We start from the raw sequence: 18,498 nt of genomic DNA on the forward strand, positions 1-18,498 counted from the left end.
CGGCTTCGCGGGCCTTATACGGCCCGCGGGCCGGAGGTTCCCCACCCCTGATTTAAAGGGTGAATCCAATTAGCCACGAAGAAACATGATTTTTTTTCACGATTTTTCCTGATGTTTCTTCGTTATTTTTTTTGCGCTATCCTATTAGGATCACTTGAAAAAAAATTATTTTCTCCTCAAAACACATAGATTCAATGAAACCTGTGTGTTTTTGCTAGCCGCAGCTGCTTATTTATTGAAGGTAATTGGATACCCCCATAAGAATAAAGTATTTAGAATATATATATTATTTTCATTCATTATTGTGGAACTAGTACTACTTGTTTAATAGGTTCCCCTATGCAAACCATTGGCAGTGGTTATGGCTGATAATAACTTCGTTATGGCCATCAGTTTATACTTAACAAGGACAATTGTTCTTACCTACCATCCTTAACACTCAGTAAGGTGCAGCTGGCCTGACAGGCGCCGCAAAGCTGTTCTCGCTTCCCTCTCCGCCCCAAAGGGGTGCAGGGGCCTGTCCCTCCTAGTACCTTCCCAGTCCTAGTCCCTTTTTTTTTTTCTTTTTTTTTGTGTGCTATTCTCTGCCCCTGAACAAGGGTATTACCGCAACCTGCAGAATGGCCTGTTTTACTGTAGATAGAAGTTAATTTACATACAGTGAGGTGAGTGTGGGTGCAGTTTGATCACAAACAGTGTGGGAGGTGTGTGTGTGTGTGTGTGTGTGTGTGTGTGTGTGTGTGTGTGTGTCATACTTGCCTACTCTCCCGGAATGGCCGGGAGGCTCCCGAAAATCGGGTGACCCTCCCGGCCCCCCGGAAGAGCAGGCAAGTCTCCCGATTCGTGGGGTCCCCCCTGCCCGTCCGCCCACTTAGTGTGTAAAGTGGGCGGTCCGGGCAGTTGATGACGCGATTCTTGCTGAATTGCGTCATTATAGCCACGCCCCCTGCAGTGTAATGCCGGTGATCGCGGCATTACAGAGCGGGGGGCGTGGCTTAATAGAGGCATAGTCATGACCCCCGCCCTTGCTCCGCCCCACTCCGCCCCATCCCGCCTCCGGCACACCCCCTCCACGACGTCACAGCCTCCCCTGCCCGCCCTCTGAGCTGACCTGGCTGCTCTCTCCCGCAGAGAGCAGCCAAAATGTAGGTAAGTATGAGGTGTGTGTGTGTGTGTGTGGGGGGGGGGGGGCGGTGGCAGCAGGTGCTGGGTGATCACATGAAGTGAGGGACAGCGGGATGCTGTGGGAGCATTGCGATCAGATAAGAGGGAAAAGTGGGTGCAGTGTGATTACATACAGTGGATGCAGAGTGATGTGAACACAAAGTTTGGGAGGGGGGCAGAAGTATAGGGAGATCACATACAGTGCAGGGAACAGAGACAGTAAGGTGATCACATACAGTACACTGGAAGCAGGGAGATTACATACAGAGGGAAGTACAGACAGTGGTTGAAGGGTGTTCACATATAAAGGGGGCAAAGGGAGCAAGGAAATCACATAAAGTGGAAGCAGCACCCCTAGGTCAGTGACAGTCACAATAAACAATATTAAGTATGTTAAAAGAAGCGGAATAAGAATATTGTCTTATATAACTTAAAAGTAACTACAGTACATAAGCTATAACCAACTTTCAGTGTAGCAACACTGCACAGACTCAGTATATCATAGTCATACCAGTGCAAGGAAGGAGCACACAGTAACCAGCTCTGATGACGAATATCTCAGAAATGATCTCTTGGTGTCTGCATGGGTTCTCTCAGATCCAGCAGCCGCAGGAGACACAGACTTGTAATGACGTCACTGCGCTGCCTCTGTGTCATTCCTGCCACCGCAAATGAGGGACTGAAGGTGAAGGGGCGGGCCAAATACATCACTGTCGTGCCGCCCAACCACTACATCTAGTGATATGGATGGCGCACAGCGGAGTAGCAGTAGAGAAGCCAGCCTTCAGCCTCCTCCGAGCTCTGCTTAATATGTCAGGCAGCAGCCGCAGCTGTGGCCGGGTAAGATGGGCGGGCGCTGTGTGCAGGCGGGGCAGCCAGATACTGTAGAAGCCTGTGTGTAGTGTCCAGTGACAGTCCTTCATAATCATGCAGCCAAGCTGCCTGATACTTAGAAGTTGTGGGTGGGCAGAGGCGGGGTAGCCAAGAGAGCAGCTTGCAGACTTTGCTGTATAAAGTTGCTGAGACCAGGCAAGGTGGGCGGACGGAGGCGGAACTGGTTCTGCCTGCAATCACAACTGACGGAACGCAGTTCCGCCCTATTCCGTCCCACTTTAACCCCTGTACCTTCCTATCTCTGGGTGCTGTTCAAAACCCCCCTAGTCAGTTTTCCCGCCGCCTGCGTGGAGTGCAGTAGTGACCCTCCTGGCCTCTCAGGCACACTGCGCCCAAATTGCTCCGACTTTTGAAGGGTTGTTTTTCCTTTTATTTTCATCTATTAATTGTTTATTTTGCTCATTTTCTGAATGAAAATGACAAAGGTTGTGGATATTTTGCGGAAATATGTAGGTTTGTCCAGGGTGGCCTCTCAGACACATTGCGCCCAAACTTATACTCGGGTTCGTGTTTTCTCTTTTTTGCTTCAGATTTTCTGCTGAAATGGCCCATAAAACCTACTATTTCTCTCTTTGTACGTCCTAATGAAGGTCGCTGATCACTTTAAGAGTGTTAGAATTGAGTTAATTAGGTGCTGCGCCTGAACTCAGAGGTGCGCCCGATGGAGGGTTAAGTTCACATAGTGTTAAATATAGCTGTGCTTCCATCCATCCATGCCACTTCTGATAGGCAATCACTAGACATGATTCTAGCTACAACATCCAGAAGAGAAGGATGGGAAAGCATGGAGATACAGTAGGTGAGGGTGAAGCATACTTGCCTACTCTCCCAGAATGGGAGGCTCTCAAAAATTGTGTAGCCCTTCCAAGATATTTAAGGTCCCCCCTCCTGCTTGGCTGCACACTTAGTGAGTAAAGTGGGAGGTCCGGGCAGTCGATGAAGTGATAAACTTCACACGTCAGATGCATCCGCACGCCACTCAAGCACACTTATATTAATAAATAAAGACACAACAACCGTAATTGGCGTGAAAGGGGTCAGCTTTTTATTTTTGACTGAGAGGAAGGCCTATTAATACTAAAACTAAAAATGCAGACTTCCCTCTCTAACTAAGGTGGCGGGGAGAAGAACGGTTAACCAAAATTACATGACAAAATAGAGCAATAAACATATGTGTGAGGGGGCCTTCTGCCCCAGATGTTCTGGGATCGGCCTACTGCCTCCATCCCGAGCAATAAAAACGTGTGAGGGAGCCTTCTGCCCCAGATGTTCTGGGATCGGCCTCCTGCCTCCATCCCAGACATCGGAAATCCAAAATCCAAGGCCAGGGGTCGACCTTCTGCCACTACCCCTGCCCACCAACAGTTGTAGGGACAGAGGTACGCTCCGCCCCTATGGGGTAAAAATTGGGCCTACGGCCCCGATATCCACATATGTTTATGATCCATCATATGGGCCCACCAAGTCCGGTGGAGCCCATAAATTAATTATAAGACTATAAAAATACCTAAAAGTTCACCTGAACTTACTAACAATAAACTCCTTAAGTTAAACTAAAATAACCGTTTGGAAACCGGCCAACTGCCAGGTTACCAACCTGCCACCGCCACCGAACCAAAAACTCAACTCAACTAACAAAGCATAACACGAAGAAAAGTCAACTCAACTAAAGAAAACAGAACACGAAGCTCCATACCTCAAGACCCGGCGTACCAGATCATTGCCACCCCCATGCAGGGCCAAAAGAAGGGTGTGACGGAGGTTAAGACGAAATATAGTATGGAGAAAATTACTAACCTAACCTGCGTCCCTAACAGGGGGGGGTCGCCCAATTTGACTTGAGGCAAAAACACAAAACTTCGTCAGCCGGCAAAAACCGTGATTAAAACCAACGATAAAGCAAAAATTCCTCAAGGCCCCAACAATCGCAAAGGGCGACTGTGACGAGCGGCTAATCCTCAAAGGGGCGCACTAGGAGGAAAAGGCCGGATATAGCGCCTGACTGCACCAGACCTCTACCAACCCAGTGCCCGGACTTCGGCTTCGGACCAACCCGCCGCAGCGGCCGCAGAAGCAGCGCCGATGCGGAAAGAGCGAGTCCCATAGCCGGCCGGAGATAGACCCAGGTATAAAATACAACGCCCCAAAACCGACAGGAATTGATATGTGGTAAACGGGGATCCGGCACTACGGACGAGCCACCCGTCAGGCGTTGGAGGCCGAGCGGACGAATAAGACCGGGCCGCGGTAACTGGACAAATGCCCCGCACACGAGCCCAAGCCATTCGAACCCACAGTCCCCCGCCGACTACGTCAGTCTTGGAGCACTGAATCCTACACTGAAAACCGTCGGGGCGTAAGTCGGCATAGGCCGCCAGCATGGGCGAGGCAGAAGTCAGAGAAACGGACACCAGCTCGCCCACCCTGAACGCACCGTGAAAAACCATCGTAAAGGCCGTCATGTAGAGGCGCACTTCATACCCCGAAGAGCAAATACTCCGTAGGGATCCTGAAATGTGCCTAAACAAAGACCCAGTGATCGGCCGGCGATCGTCCTGCCGGGGCGGGATCGCCCGAGCCCATCCATTCAACACCCTCCGGAGGAAAAAGGACTGAGTAAAGTCCTCCTCACCCCGAAGCCGCAGAAAGTATCATAGATACGCTAGAACCCTATCGACCTACGCCCGCGAAATTCCGTCGGTGTATGTAATCTAAAAATAAGTCATGAGGGGTCTTACCACGATGGCCCCTCGCCAGAAGGTAGCGACTCCACCGCTCCCAGGCAGCCAGATAAGCCGCGACAGTTGCAGGAGCCAACGAGCTGTGGGCTAAATCCTCCAATCCGGGCGGATAACCTGCCGCACATAAGCAGGACATAATTCCCTGTGGATTAGAGCTGCAGGAGCCACCGGCCTAAACCGCTGCCAGTCGCCGTGAGAAAGGGCATCAGCAATTACGTTGCGCACGGCCGGGACATGCTTGGCTCGCAACGTAATGTTTTTCACCAAGCATAGCAAGACTATCGGCGCAATGGCCCGCAGGACCGGCAAGGATGCGGATCTTAGCCTATTGATGGCAAACACCACGCCCAAATTGTCGCACCAGAAGATCAGCTGTTTGTTACGCAGGGCAACATGCCATAGCTCCAATGCGCCCATTAGGGGAAAAATTTCCAGCAACCGCATGTTTGTCGTGAAGCGCTCGCTAATCCAGGCCCTCTGCCAAGGAGCGCGCATCACCGGCCGTGAAAAGCTCCAGGGAGGTGCTAGCCACGACCGCCTCCTGCCCAGGACAGACACCGTTGAAATAAACTAGAAATTCATCCCATATACGGAAATTCCTCAGAATTTCAAGGGACAATCTGAGAGAATGATGAGGGCGCCGAATTCCAACTGTCGCCCGCACCAATGTTCTACAGAAAAAACCCTACCCATGGGGAGAACCGTGCCAGCAAAATTAAACAGGCCCCATAGGGAGCGAGCCGGCATGAGAGTAAGCTTGCCCGCAGCAAGCGCATAAAGGATATCATCGTGAAGACGGAACACCGTATCCACTGGGAGCCTACAGGGGTCGGCGACCATAGCAATCTGAATACTGAGACAAACCAAGCATGCAGAGGGCCCCTAAGTCTTCTCAGGCGCAACCGGAACCCCGAAGTGTGCGAAGAGAGCGACGACGCGGAAAGTTAGCGCAGCGATCTGAGTCCTGTGGCCCGATCAAAAGGAAATCGTCCAAGTAGTGCGAAATACCCCTTTCGCCCGTAGCATGCTCCAGGCACCAACTGAATCTCTTGAAGTATGCGCAAGAGATGGAAAAACTCATAAGGAGGAACCGATCTATGTAATAGCCATCGTCCCATTTAAAACCCATAAACCGGAAGGCCGAAAGGTGCAGAGGGAGAAGACGCAACGCTGACTGGATGTCCAATTTACACATCACGGCCCCCGGCCCAAAAAGGCCTAATAGTGGCTATGGCCAAATAAAAGGACAGGTAAATGACCCTACACTGATCATCGGGGATAGCGTCATTTACTGATGACCCTAGGGGACAGGAAAAATGGTGTAGGAGCCTAAATGAGGCCGCGGTCTCCTTGGGCACTACTCCGACGGGGCACAAGACCAAATCCGGTAAGGGTGGATACCAAAAAGGGGGGCTTATCATACTGCCCAACGACACCTCAGCCAGAGCCATCTGTCGGAGCACGTCCGGAAACTCCCGAGCCGAACGCAGGCTGGTACCAGCCCCGGTACCCACTAGCCCGGATATCGCAAGGGGAAGCCGGCGTGAAACCCGAGAGCGGCCAGGGTATGGGCGCCAGTAATCTAATTGGGGTGGGGGCCAAGGCCAGCGCCCGCAGGAACGCGTCCCAGCCTGGGCTGCGGCCGGAATGACCCCCTGTCCCAGGACTGGTGCAGTCCGTGATCCCATGGGTTCCGCCACATCCGATGCAGGAGGGAGGAAAACGACCCCGAGCACCCAACACACATTGGGTATTACGGAAAGCGAAGCATTTACCAGGCCCCGTGCATGATGGCCCACTCGAAATGCGGCAGAATGAGAGCCAGGCCGCTTTGGCCATCGTCTCGCCGTACCGCCCTCTGCCATGCCCACGGGGCCTTGTGGCGGCTCCGAGAACAATTCGACACACTCTTTTTTGAATTGCAGATCTCCCGGCCATGCTGTTTGCGCCGGAAGTCCTAATAGTAACGTCGCCAAGCCGACCCGTTATACGGAGGGTACAGCACGTGTATAAGGAATTGATGGCGCACTAGGTTCATGCGCTCGTCCAGACGCGTCTATAAAGAACACGCCGCGAAGATTAACATGCACCTAACCCAAGTAGGGTAGGATCCCAAAGCGTCTTCGCTACCCTGTTCTTTTTCCTAGCCGAAAAGCAAAGCTGTACGATCATTGCTAGTAAGGGCGAAGATATTGACGTATTGACCCCCACGGATCCAGGCCCGGACCCGGGGCCTCAGACCACGTAGCACCGCCGTGTTAGCGCAGTGAACGGTGTCCGACTCGACCGACACTTGCGAGGCGGAAGAGGTTGAATACCGGTGCACGAGCCGTGTGACCCTGTGCAAACCGCCGGCGGAGGACACCCCCTCCGGGGACGCAGAGCCAAGGGATGAGTTTGTGCCCCGACGCCTACGCCTGCATCTACTGCGCTTACTGGAAACCCTACGCGTACTTCCACCCTCACTAGAGGAGCGGGACCGAGTACTTGATCCCAACCCGCTACGGGGGGTAACCGCACTACCCCGGGACCAGTCAGGGGCCGATGAAGACTCACCTGCACGAGAAGCAACTCCGTACGTCCTTGCACCCTCCGGATGACTTGCTGAGGCACTGGCCGACTTCATTCCAGGCCCGACGTCAACGGCTGGGGGGACAAAAGGGGACATCGTGCCCGTGGACCCCCAGCGGTCCCGCAGCCGCCGCGAGCGGGGCTGGCGGGCCGGCCGGTCCGCCAGAGGACAGTAGCGGCGGAAGCGCCTGCGCGATGCAATCAGCCACAGAAGCGGTGGCCGGCCCCTGTCCCCTGGGTACGGAGGATGAAAAGGGGGCCACAGCCGACACGACTGCGGCACGAATGGCGGACAAGATGGAGGCGTCCACCAAAGGTGCGGACGCCGTCGCTCTAACCTCAGATACGGCACGCGAGTCCCGCGCCCCCACGGGAGGTTCGCAAACCACCCATAGGGAGCAAGGACCCGGACGACCCCTCGCTGTCCGGTATAACGGCATCGCTGGCCTGCTGCAATGAGTTCTGCCTGACCCGCCTGCGCCGCGACCTTTTTCTATCTCGAGCTTTGGACTCAGGATAGAATACCCGAGCGCCGGCACTCCTAGAAAGAAGCAGCGCATCGTCCGACAGAGAGCTATCCACAGCAGCGTCCGAGGTATCAGTACGGACGCGGTGAGAGACAGACAATCCGTTACCCGCCTGTGCACGCTGCGGCCGGGCAATTAGCCCAGGACCACGTCTGGCGGCGTCACTATGCGACGAGCGTGTAACCCCAGATGGGGGCGGAGCCACGGGTCCAACCACGGCAGGAGAGGCCTGGTGGCCCCTCCCGCTGCGGGCGGACGCGAAGCGTCCCTGCGCGACAGTCTCTAAAAGTTCTGCTGGTGCACCGGCCCATCAGCTGCGGCAGAGCAGGCGCGTTGCACCGCCCCGCCGTGGGTGCGCGCCACTCGGACCTTAGCTGGGACATTATGACCCCTACCGGTCCCAGCAAGAGGAGGCTTTTCAGGGGCTCTCCTGGTGCGGACCCGAGATATGGTAAAACGCACACGCTGCACGGACCCACCACGTCCGGCAGCCGCGCGCCCCCCGCCCGCCCAGAGGAGAGGGGGAGAGGGTCATGGAGGCTGCCCCCACTGCGAAGGACTAAATATAATGCGGCACACGCGCGCTGCCCGGACCCACCGTGTCCGGCAGCTGCGCGACCCCCCACCCGCCCAGAGGAGAGGGTCATGGAGGCTGCCCCCACTGCGAAGGACTAAATATAATGCAGCACACGCGCGCTGCCCGGACCCACCGTGTCCGGCAGCCGCGCGACCCCCCGCCCGCCCAGTGGAGAGGGAGAAAGGTCATGGAGGCCGCCCTAACTGTGATGGACAAATTCCAATGCAGCACGCGCACGCTGTCCGGACCCACTGCGTCCGGCGGCCACGCCCACGTGGACGAGTGAAATCCCGAGCCGCACACGTGAGCTGGCCGGACCCGCCGGGTCTGGCAGCCACGCGCCCCCCCCCCCCCACCCGTCGGAAGTAAAAACAAATGGGGGCTGATTGTGGAAGGGGGCCGCCGGGGAGCAGGGCGGGAGCGCCGATCCGTCAGTGCAGGACCAGCGCGCCCGCCAACCGCCCCGACGTCATCGCCAGACTGATCAGCGGCGGGTGCAGGGACGGGCCAACCTCGTCTCTTGCAGGCCGCCGAAGCCTCCTACGGCCCCCCCGTGCTCCATCCACCGCCGCAGCTAGCAGCGGGGACGGAGAACGCAGGCACAAGGGAGCGTGGGCGGGTGGCCAAGCCCGGCCGCGGATTCCCGGCGTCTCCCGCACCCAAGGCGCAACAGGCCTGCCCCAGCTCGGCCAGACCACAGCAGAGTCCAGTAGCCGAGCAGGGAGGCCCGCGCTGCGCCTGGCTGGAGGAAAGAGGAGGCCTCTCTGGGATACAAATGATTAAGGAGAAAGAGGAGAAAGAGTGAATAAAAAGGCAGAACAGGGGTAGGGAAAATAAATATAGAGATTATAAAGATAAGGAGAGCACAGAGTAGAAAAGTTAAATGTAAAATGAATTATATAATTACTGATAAAGCAGGAGTACTGTACAGTCCACGGAAAAACTGAGAAGAGGCAGGATATCCTGGATCTGAAAACTATATGTATGTCAGACCCTCCCCTATACAGAATCCAGCCAATCACAATCCAGGCAGTTTTTCTTACATTCCTCCCACAAAAACTGTAACCCCTTCTGTGCCAGAGTGATGCATTACGAGGCATGCCGGAAGCCCAGCCGGTGAGTTTATGCTGTTTTCGGCCACATTACGTGACCTACGCAGTCTTTCTTGCTGAATCACGTCATCATAGCCAAACCCCCTGCAGTATAATGCCAGTAATATGGGCATTACAAAGTGCAGGCATGGCTTAAATGATGCAATGAGTTAACCACACCCTATTCCGCCACTGCCCGCCTCCTCTGCGCATCATAGCCCTGCCCCGACCCCCTGCTGAGCCAACCTGGCTGCTCTCTCCCAGAGACAGCAGCCAGGATGTCGCAAGTATGGGGTGTAAGAAGAAAATAAATGGTGTGAGAAGATTGGAAAAGGAGGGGTAACATATGGAATAGGAAGACAGATGAGATACTCGGACAAAGGAGGATAAAGAAAATGACAAGCGGACATAGGTACACATGTTAGGTGGGGCAGAGGCACACATACAGAGCAGTGGCAGAGGCACACATGTTAGGTGGGGCAGAGGCACACATACAGAGCAGTGGCAGAGGCACACATGTTAGGTGGGGCAGAGGCACACATACAGAGCAGTGGCAGAGTCACACATGTTAGGTGGGGCAGAGGCACACATACAGAGCAGGGGCAGAGGCACACATGATAAGTGGAGCAGAGGCACACATACAGAGCAGGGGCAGAGGCACACATGTTAGGTGGGGCAGAGGCACACATACAGAGCAGTGGCAGAGTCACACATGTTAGGTGGGGCAGAGGCACACATACAGAGCAGTGGCACAGTCACACATGTTAGGTGGGGCAGAGGCACACATACAGAGCAGTGGCAGAGGCACACATGTTAGGTGGGGCAGAGGCACACATACAGAGCAGTGGCAGAGACACATGTTAGGTGGGGCAGAGGCACACATACAGAGCAGTGGCAGAGACACATGTTAGGTGGGGCAGAGGCACACATACAGAGCAGTGGCAGAGTCACACATATTAGGTGGGGCAGAGGCACACATACAGAGCAGGGGCAGAGGCACACATGATAAGTGGAGAAGAGGCACACATACAGAGCAGGGGCAGAGGCACACATGTTAGGTGGGGCAGAGGCACACATACAGAGCAGCGGCAGAGGCACACATGTTAGGTGGGGCAGAGGCACACATACAAAACGGGCAGAGTCACACATGTTAGGTGGAGCAGAGGCACACATACAGAGCAGTGGCAGAGGTACACATGTTAGGTGGGGCAGAGGCACACATACAGAGCAGGGGCAGAGGCACACATGATAAGTGGAGCAGAGGCACACATACAGAGCAGGGGCAGAGGCACACATGTTAGGTGGGGCAGTGGCACACATACAGAGCAGTGGCAGAGGCACACATGTTAGGTGGGGCAGAGGCACACATACAGAGCAGTGGCACAGTCACACATGTTAGGTGGGGCAGAGGCACACATACAGAGCAGTGGCAGAGGCACACATGTTAGGTGGGGCAGAGGCACACATACAGAGCAGTGGCAGAGGCACACATGTTAGGTGGGGCAGAGGCACACATACAGAGCAGGGGCAGAGTCACACATGTTAGGTGGGACTGAGGCACACATACAGAGCAGTGGCAGAGGCACACATGTTAGGTGGAGCAGAGGCACACATACAGAGCAGTGGCAGAGACACATGTTAGGTGGGGCAGAGGCACACATACAGAGCAGTGGCAGAGTCACACATGTTAGGTGGGGCAGAGGCACACATACAGAGCAGGGGCAGAGGCACACATGATAAGTGGAGAAGAGGCACACATACAGAGCAGGGGCAGAGGCACACATGTTAGGTAGGGCAGAGGCACACATACAGAGCAGTGGCAGAGGCACACATGTTAGGTGGGGCAGAGGCACACATACAAAGCAGGGGCAGAGTCACACATGTTAGGTGGAGCAGAGGCACACATACAGAGCAGTGGCAGAGGCACACATGTTAGGTGGGGAAGAGGCACACTAGTGTGCCGCGGCACAGCGGTTGAAAAACGCTGTACTAAGCCTTCGAGAGTGATAACGGGTAGATAGATAAAGTACCAGCCAATCAGCTACTAATTGCAATGTTACAAATGACAGGAGCTTGTTGGTCGGTACTTTATCTCTCTCTACGTTATCACTTTGAAGGCTTAGTATATCTGCCCCCGTGGTGGAGACTGAGACAGGCACATTAGGGTAGGGCATCAACAAAGGGCAGTAGACACAGGGCGTGAGTTTCCTGTGATATGTTCTTGCATGCAGGGGTGGATTTAGGGCTCAGGTCACCCATAGGGAAAGCATTAATGTATGATCCCCCAATTTTATTATTTTTCATTATTAAGTTATGGGCCCTAGATTGTATATGCCTCTGATAACTGGCTAGGCTCCTACCAGGCTGACCTGCTGATTGGCTTGCACAGATTGTATATGCCTCTGATAACTGGCTAGGCACCTACCAGGCTGACCTGCTGATTGGCTTGCACAGATTGTATATGCCTCTGATAACTGGCTAGGTACCTACCAGGCTGACCTGCTGATTGGCTTGCACAGATTGTATATGCCTCTGATAACTGGCTAGGCACCTACCAGGCTGACCTGCTGATTGGCTTGCACAGTCTGTGTTTGTTCTACCTGTCCTTACTCTACTCAGGATGCTGTACAGTACGATACAGTACAGTGGAAATAGTTACAGGGAAATATCAGACTGACTATAATAAAACAAGTGGCGAGTTCCCTATGCACATGCCTCACGGCCTAATGGGAAACTGACCTCTGCTTACACGGCTGCATTGTCCCTGTACTGTAATGTGCGGTGCAGCAGACGAGAGGAACCTGGCTCAGAAGAACTAGTAGTGGAGGGGGCAGGGTCTGTGGGCTGAGACACATTGGGCAGGTTGGAGTGCACTCCGCTGCCTGTCTCTAAGGTAAAATGAATACTTTGCAAAGACTGAAGACTGGTGGATTCATAAGCGAATCAAAATTGCACAGAGCTATAAATCTGTGCCCATGACACTCCCACAGGACAGGGTGGTTCCGTGTGCTCGCATTGTTGCTGTCCAGTGGTTGACCAAAAATGCCCAATGTCAGGGAAAGAGATCTTGCCAAGGGGGTAATTCAGACCTGATCACTGCTGTGCATTTTTCGCACAGCGGGCGATCAGGTCCAAACTGCGCATGCGTATGCACCGCAATGCGCAGGCGCGTTGCATAGGTACAAAGCGGATCGCTGCTCATTGATGGGTTTGTGGAACGGATCTGTTTGCATGGGCAATTGCAAGGAGATTGACAATAAGAGGGCGTTTGTTGGTGTAAACTGACCGTTTTCAGGGAGTGTCTGGAAAAATGCGGGCATGTCCAAGCGTTTGCAGGGCGGGTGTCTGACATCAATTCCGGTCCTGGACAGGCTTATGTGATCGCAGCGGCTGAGTATGTCCTGGGCTGCACAGAGACTGCACACAATATGTTTGTACAGCTCTGCTACACATGCGTTCGCACACTTTCACAGCTAAAATACACTCCCCTGTAGGCGGCGACTATCTGATCGCAGCAGTGCAAAAATCGCCTGCTAGCGATCAGGTCTGAATTAGGCCCCAAGTTCTGTACGGCAGACATACACAAAAATGCGTGAACTTGCACCTGTGCATGTGTTACAGCATGTGCAGACACTCACCATTTACATCTGTGAACAGAGATCCGTCCCACTCAGTCAGCCCTATGTATCTAAGATACATAGAACAAACACACATTATCTATATGTAATGTGTGCAGAGAAATCATTGAACGATGGGTGATCTGTGTCCTCCAGCCAGAAGAGTGAAAAGACATATCTGAAGTGAACCATACTTGCCTACTTTTGAAACAGCATTTCAGGGAGATGTGAAAGTAACACCTAACAGCGCGGGGCGCGTACTGCTACATCTCAGAGGCGTGTCATGAAAATGACTTACAGTAAATGAGCCCCAAAGATCTACTTGTTGAAGAAAAGACACATATTTTTCAGGAATTGTTAGTGTATTGTGTTTTACAAGAGGCTCCATATACTGTAAGTGGCCATGAGAAACCTTATTTAAAATGCTTGTAGCCATAGATAGCATTGTGCCTTATAACCAATGCAGGGAAATGGCACTAAAGAGCTCATTCGAATGTATGTACCACTGAATTATTCCCCCCCCCCAAAGAATGTAACAGCTATATAATGGGAGTAATGTGCAATCAGGGAGATTGCTGGTCTATTCAGGGCGTGGGGGAGATTGCCATTATTTCAAGGAGTCTCCTGCAAAATGACCTGAACCCTATCTGTTCCTTCCCAGATGTACTGTACATCTGCAGAGCATTCCATGCCCACCCCAGGGCCGAAACTAGGATTTTCAATGCCCAGGGCAAGGCACTAATTTGGAGCGCCACACACACACACACACACACACACACACACACACACACACACACACACACCACCCCACCCTACCCCACCCGTAGTTGCCTATCCTACCTCATTCTGCAGGACACTCCTTGAAATAGTAGCAATCTCCCTCACTCCCTGAATAGACCATCAATCTCCCTGATTATACCTTACCCCCATTATATAGCTGTTACATTCTTGGGGGGGGGGGGGGGGGGGGTTGAATAATCATATATATATACAACACAGGCGTGCGCAGAGACTGACTGGCGGGTGCCGCTCCGGACTTCCCCCCCTCCACGGCATTATAGTGTTCTCTCACCTCCCCTGTCCTGGATATAGACTGCTCACCTGGTCCGCTCACCTGGGCCGCCCAGGTGAGCAGTTTATATCCAGGACAGGGGAGGTGAGAGAACACTATAATGCCGTGGAGGGGGGGGAAGTCCGGAGCGGCACCCGCCAGTCAGTCTCTGCGCACGCCTGTGATATACAATCAAATTGGATTATCAGTGCCATTTCCCTGTATTGGTTATAAGACACAATGATCCCTATGGCTGCATGCATTTTAAATAAGGTTTCTGCAATACATTACTACACTACATACATCACTACACTACATCCCCCTATAAGCTACAACAAATCTCTCCATCTTGAAGGCAAAGCTGAGGTTGATACTGCTAACTGGGAGCACAGTGCCGATAATAAAGTCTGTCTTTAAACTCACCACAAAGCTGCTGTAGTGATACTCGGTGAGAGTTGGAGGTTGTCCAGGCTCCTAGGAGGTCATTCAGATCTGATCGCTGGGCTGCGTTTTTAACTGTCCTGCGTTCAGATAGTCGCTGCCTACAGGGCGAGTGTATTTTTGGCGTGCAAGTGTGCGATCGCATGTGCAGCAGAGCTGCCAAAAATCAGTTTGTGCAGTCTCTGCGCAGCCCAGGACTTACTCTTCCAGTGTGATTGATTCCTGCTGATCGGGGACGGAGCTGACGTCAGACGCCCTCCATGAAAACGCTTGAGCCCTCCTGCGTTTTTCCGGACACTCCCTGTAAACGGTCAGTTGCCACCCACAAATGGCCTCTTCCTGTCAATCACCTTGCAAACACTTGTGCGATCGGCTTTTTTGCACCATCCCGTCGCTGGATGGCAACCCCTGTTGCTGTTGTCCGACGTGCGTGCGCATTGCATACACATGCGCAGTAAGGATCTGATCGCCCGCTGTGTGAAAATGCACAGCAGCGATCAAATCTAAATGACCCCCTCAGTTTCCACTGTCAAGTGGATAGCTAGCAAAGTGAACCATTGATTTCTTTAACATCGGTGACTGCACCTGTTAACAAGCAAAATCCTGGGGCAGCGTGTCCTCTCAGTGGTGTGTAGTCGGCAGCTTGTTATCGGTGGTGCTGGGCAGGCAGCCGGGATCATAAAACACAGCACCAACAGCTCGCTTCTATAGCTTGTATGGTGCACCGCACGGTAGTCACAGCACTGCATGGCAAAGAAGAGAGTTTAAGGGGGTCATTCCGACCTGATCGCATGCTGCCGTTTTTCGCAGCGTAGTGATCAGGTCACTACTGCGCATGCGTATGTACCGCAATGCGCAGGCACGTTGTACGGGTGAGATGTGGGGGGTAAGTAGTGTACTTCTGCTAAGTATTTAAATGTGTGTAGTGCTGTGGTCACATTCATCCTGAAGAAGGGGAACTGGTCCCCGAAACGTTGATTTCTTTTTTCACTATTACAAGATTTTATCACAGTCTCTGAGTGCTGCCTTTTTTGTGATCGAAATATTTTGGGGGGCCTTCCCAAAGCCCTCCACGAAGGAAGGCACCAGAGCAGGATATATTCCCTAGTGGATACTGGGAGTGCCGGGGCAGCAAGGTACTATATTTGGATACACACTTGTTTGGCTACAGTGGGTCTCCTAGCTCAAGGCACCCTATTGAATTTTTCAAAGGAATATATTATCTCCAGGACATTTTCACTTGAGACACCTGAGCACTGCATGGGGATGTTGCGTGCTTAGCAACCCCTAGCTCATTATTATTTGCACTAACCGAGATAATCACAATTGAGTACAACACCGGGAAGTGGAGTATTTAACTGACTTTCAGCTTTTTTGCACGGATTTAACACATTCAGCACCAGCACTTTTTCACACGCAGCATGGCTGTCCCTGTTCCGGATCACAATGATTTTATATCTTTTTTATTACATTGTGACACACATGAAACGCTGAGTTTCTCTGATTTGGAAGCTGAGGCGATTTTGCACAAAGAACCAGCTTTTAATGAAAGCATTGCTACAACAAATGATGAAGCTTTCAATTACGGCTTAAAAAGAGGGAACTTGATTTCCAATACCATGGACGGACATTATCGGATTACTACCGAGCCAAGCAATTACCACGAGGCTTTAGGGTGCACAATGTGCCCACTATTGGGCGGTACAGCATGGAGTTTTGCAAGAAGTGGGTGTCGGTGCTAAATAAGTGCTCAATGGACTTAATACTGTTGGTAGTAGAAGAGTCTAATAAAGAGTGTGAGAAGACCAAAGACCTGATCACAAGCTTTGAACAGGAACACGTTGAGCTGTTGGCGTCCACGGAGTCCAAACAATGGATGGACAAATTAAAAGGACAAGTAGAGACATACAGGACCAACCTGATTAAATTCAAGAAGGAGAAGCTCAGCAAAGTGTAGATGGACTACGCGCACCACAGGGTGTACCCATGGCTGGGCAACTCCTCCAGCACCAACACCAGACCCAGGTCATTTGTGGGCAGGAGGGATAGTAGAGGTATGGTCCCTAACACCACCTCAGCTAGTGACTCAGATGACACACATGGGTCAACGTCGGTCTCTTCTCAACGTGAGACCCCTTTAGAGCCAAGAACCCGTGCTGGGTTGGCCGCACGGGGACGAAACGATCCTATACGAGGCGAGGGGGACAAAACAAGCGGCAAAAATAGACCGAAAGCACCAAAAACGAAGAAACGGTAATCTTCAACCTCTCTCCGATACCATTGTCACCAGCCGAGATGAGAGTACTCAACAAGGGCCTGTCTTACGTTCCGACGAATTTTGGAAATGAGTTCAACCAGAAAGTCAACTTTTACAAACTGCACCTCACTTTAAAATTAAAGGAATTTTATAGTAAACAACCCCCACAACAAGCGAAGGCACCGCTACCACAGAGAATATCACAATTGGGCCCCAAGTCACGGTTTGACCCGATTACTCATAATGCATCATTAAAAACGTTTCACAGAATGCTGGAAACATCTGAGAAGAAGAGAGGGGCACGTAAGTTTCACAATTTACAGCATGAAGAAAGAGGTGCGTTGAAGGCATTGAGTGAAAGAAAGGACATAGTGATCCGCGGAGCGGATAAGGGTGGCTCCGTAGTGGTCCAAAGTACCATAGACTATACTAATGAGTGTTTGAGATTACTCAGTGATGTTAACACCTATTGCCAGTTAGCAAAAGACCCTTCACAGTTGTATAAGGCTGAATTAACCCAGCTTTTAGAGCAGGCCAAATCTGAGGGTATTATCAATGCCGATGTGTTTGCAAGGTTATGTCCTGATTTCCCAGTAACGCCCATCTTTTATACGATTCCTAAAATCCACAAAGACGCACAGAGGCCTCCTGGCAGACCTATTATTTCTGCCAGGGGGTCTCTGTGTGAACCTGTGGCTATCTATCTGGATTGCTATTTGCAACCATGCATACAGGGAACGAGCACACATCTTAAAGATTCCAGTACATTACTCAGGAAATTCCACTCCATTGAACAGGTACCGGCCGATACAACGTTGGTGACCATCGACGTCACCAGCTTATATACTTGCATACCACACCAACAGGGCCTGAATGCAGTAAGAAGTTTAATTACGGGTAATGCACTGTATACTGGGCCGGATATAGATTTTTTCTTGGAGTTATTACAGTTCACCCTATCTCACAATTTCTTTATTTTTGATGGGCAATTTTACAAACAGCGAACGGGGTGTGCCATGGGGTCTTCCGTGGCACCCTCGTTCGCCAATGCCTTTATGTGGGAGGTGGAACGCCAACTGTTTTTGACTGACGCAATAACAACAAGTCGTTTGTTCATCTATTATCGTTATATAGATGATATACTGATCTTTTGGAGAGGTGATGTGCATGACTTAATATCTCTTATTGACAGGCACAATGCTTCAGATAGCCCCGTCAAATTCACGATGAGTTCGAGTCAACATGAAATGTGTTATTTAGACATTCTAATCAAATTACACGAAGGCAGGATTGACACATGCTTATATAAAAAACCCACTGACCGCAATACTGTGCTGCGGTACGACAGCTTTCACCCGATATCCACCATTAGGGGCCTGCCATACTCACAATTTCTGAGGGTATGCAGGTCCAATACAAATGTGGAGGTCAGGGACCAACAACTGAACGAAATGGAGGGCAGACTCCGGGACAGGGGCTTTCCCCCAAAATTGTTAAGCAAGGCCCGCAAAAAGGCCACAGCCATGAAGAGAGAAGACACCCTCCTCCCAGTACCACCCAAGGATAC

This window comes from Pseudophryne corroboree, chromosome 10 (assembly GCF_028390025.1).
Source record: "Pseudophryne corroboree isolate aPseCor3 chromosome 10, aPseCor3.hap2, whole genome shotgun sequence".
Lineage (NCBI taxonomy): Eukaryota > Metazoa > Chordata > Amphibia > Anura > Myobatrachidae > Pseudophryne > Pseudophryne corroboree.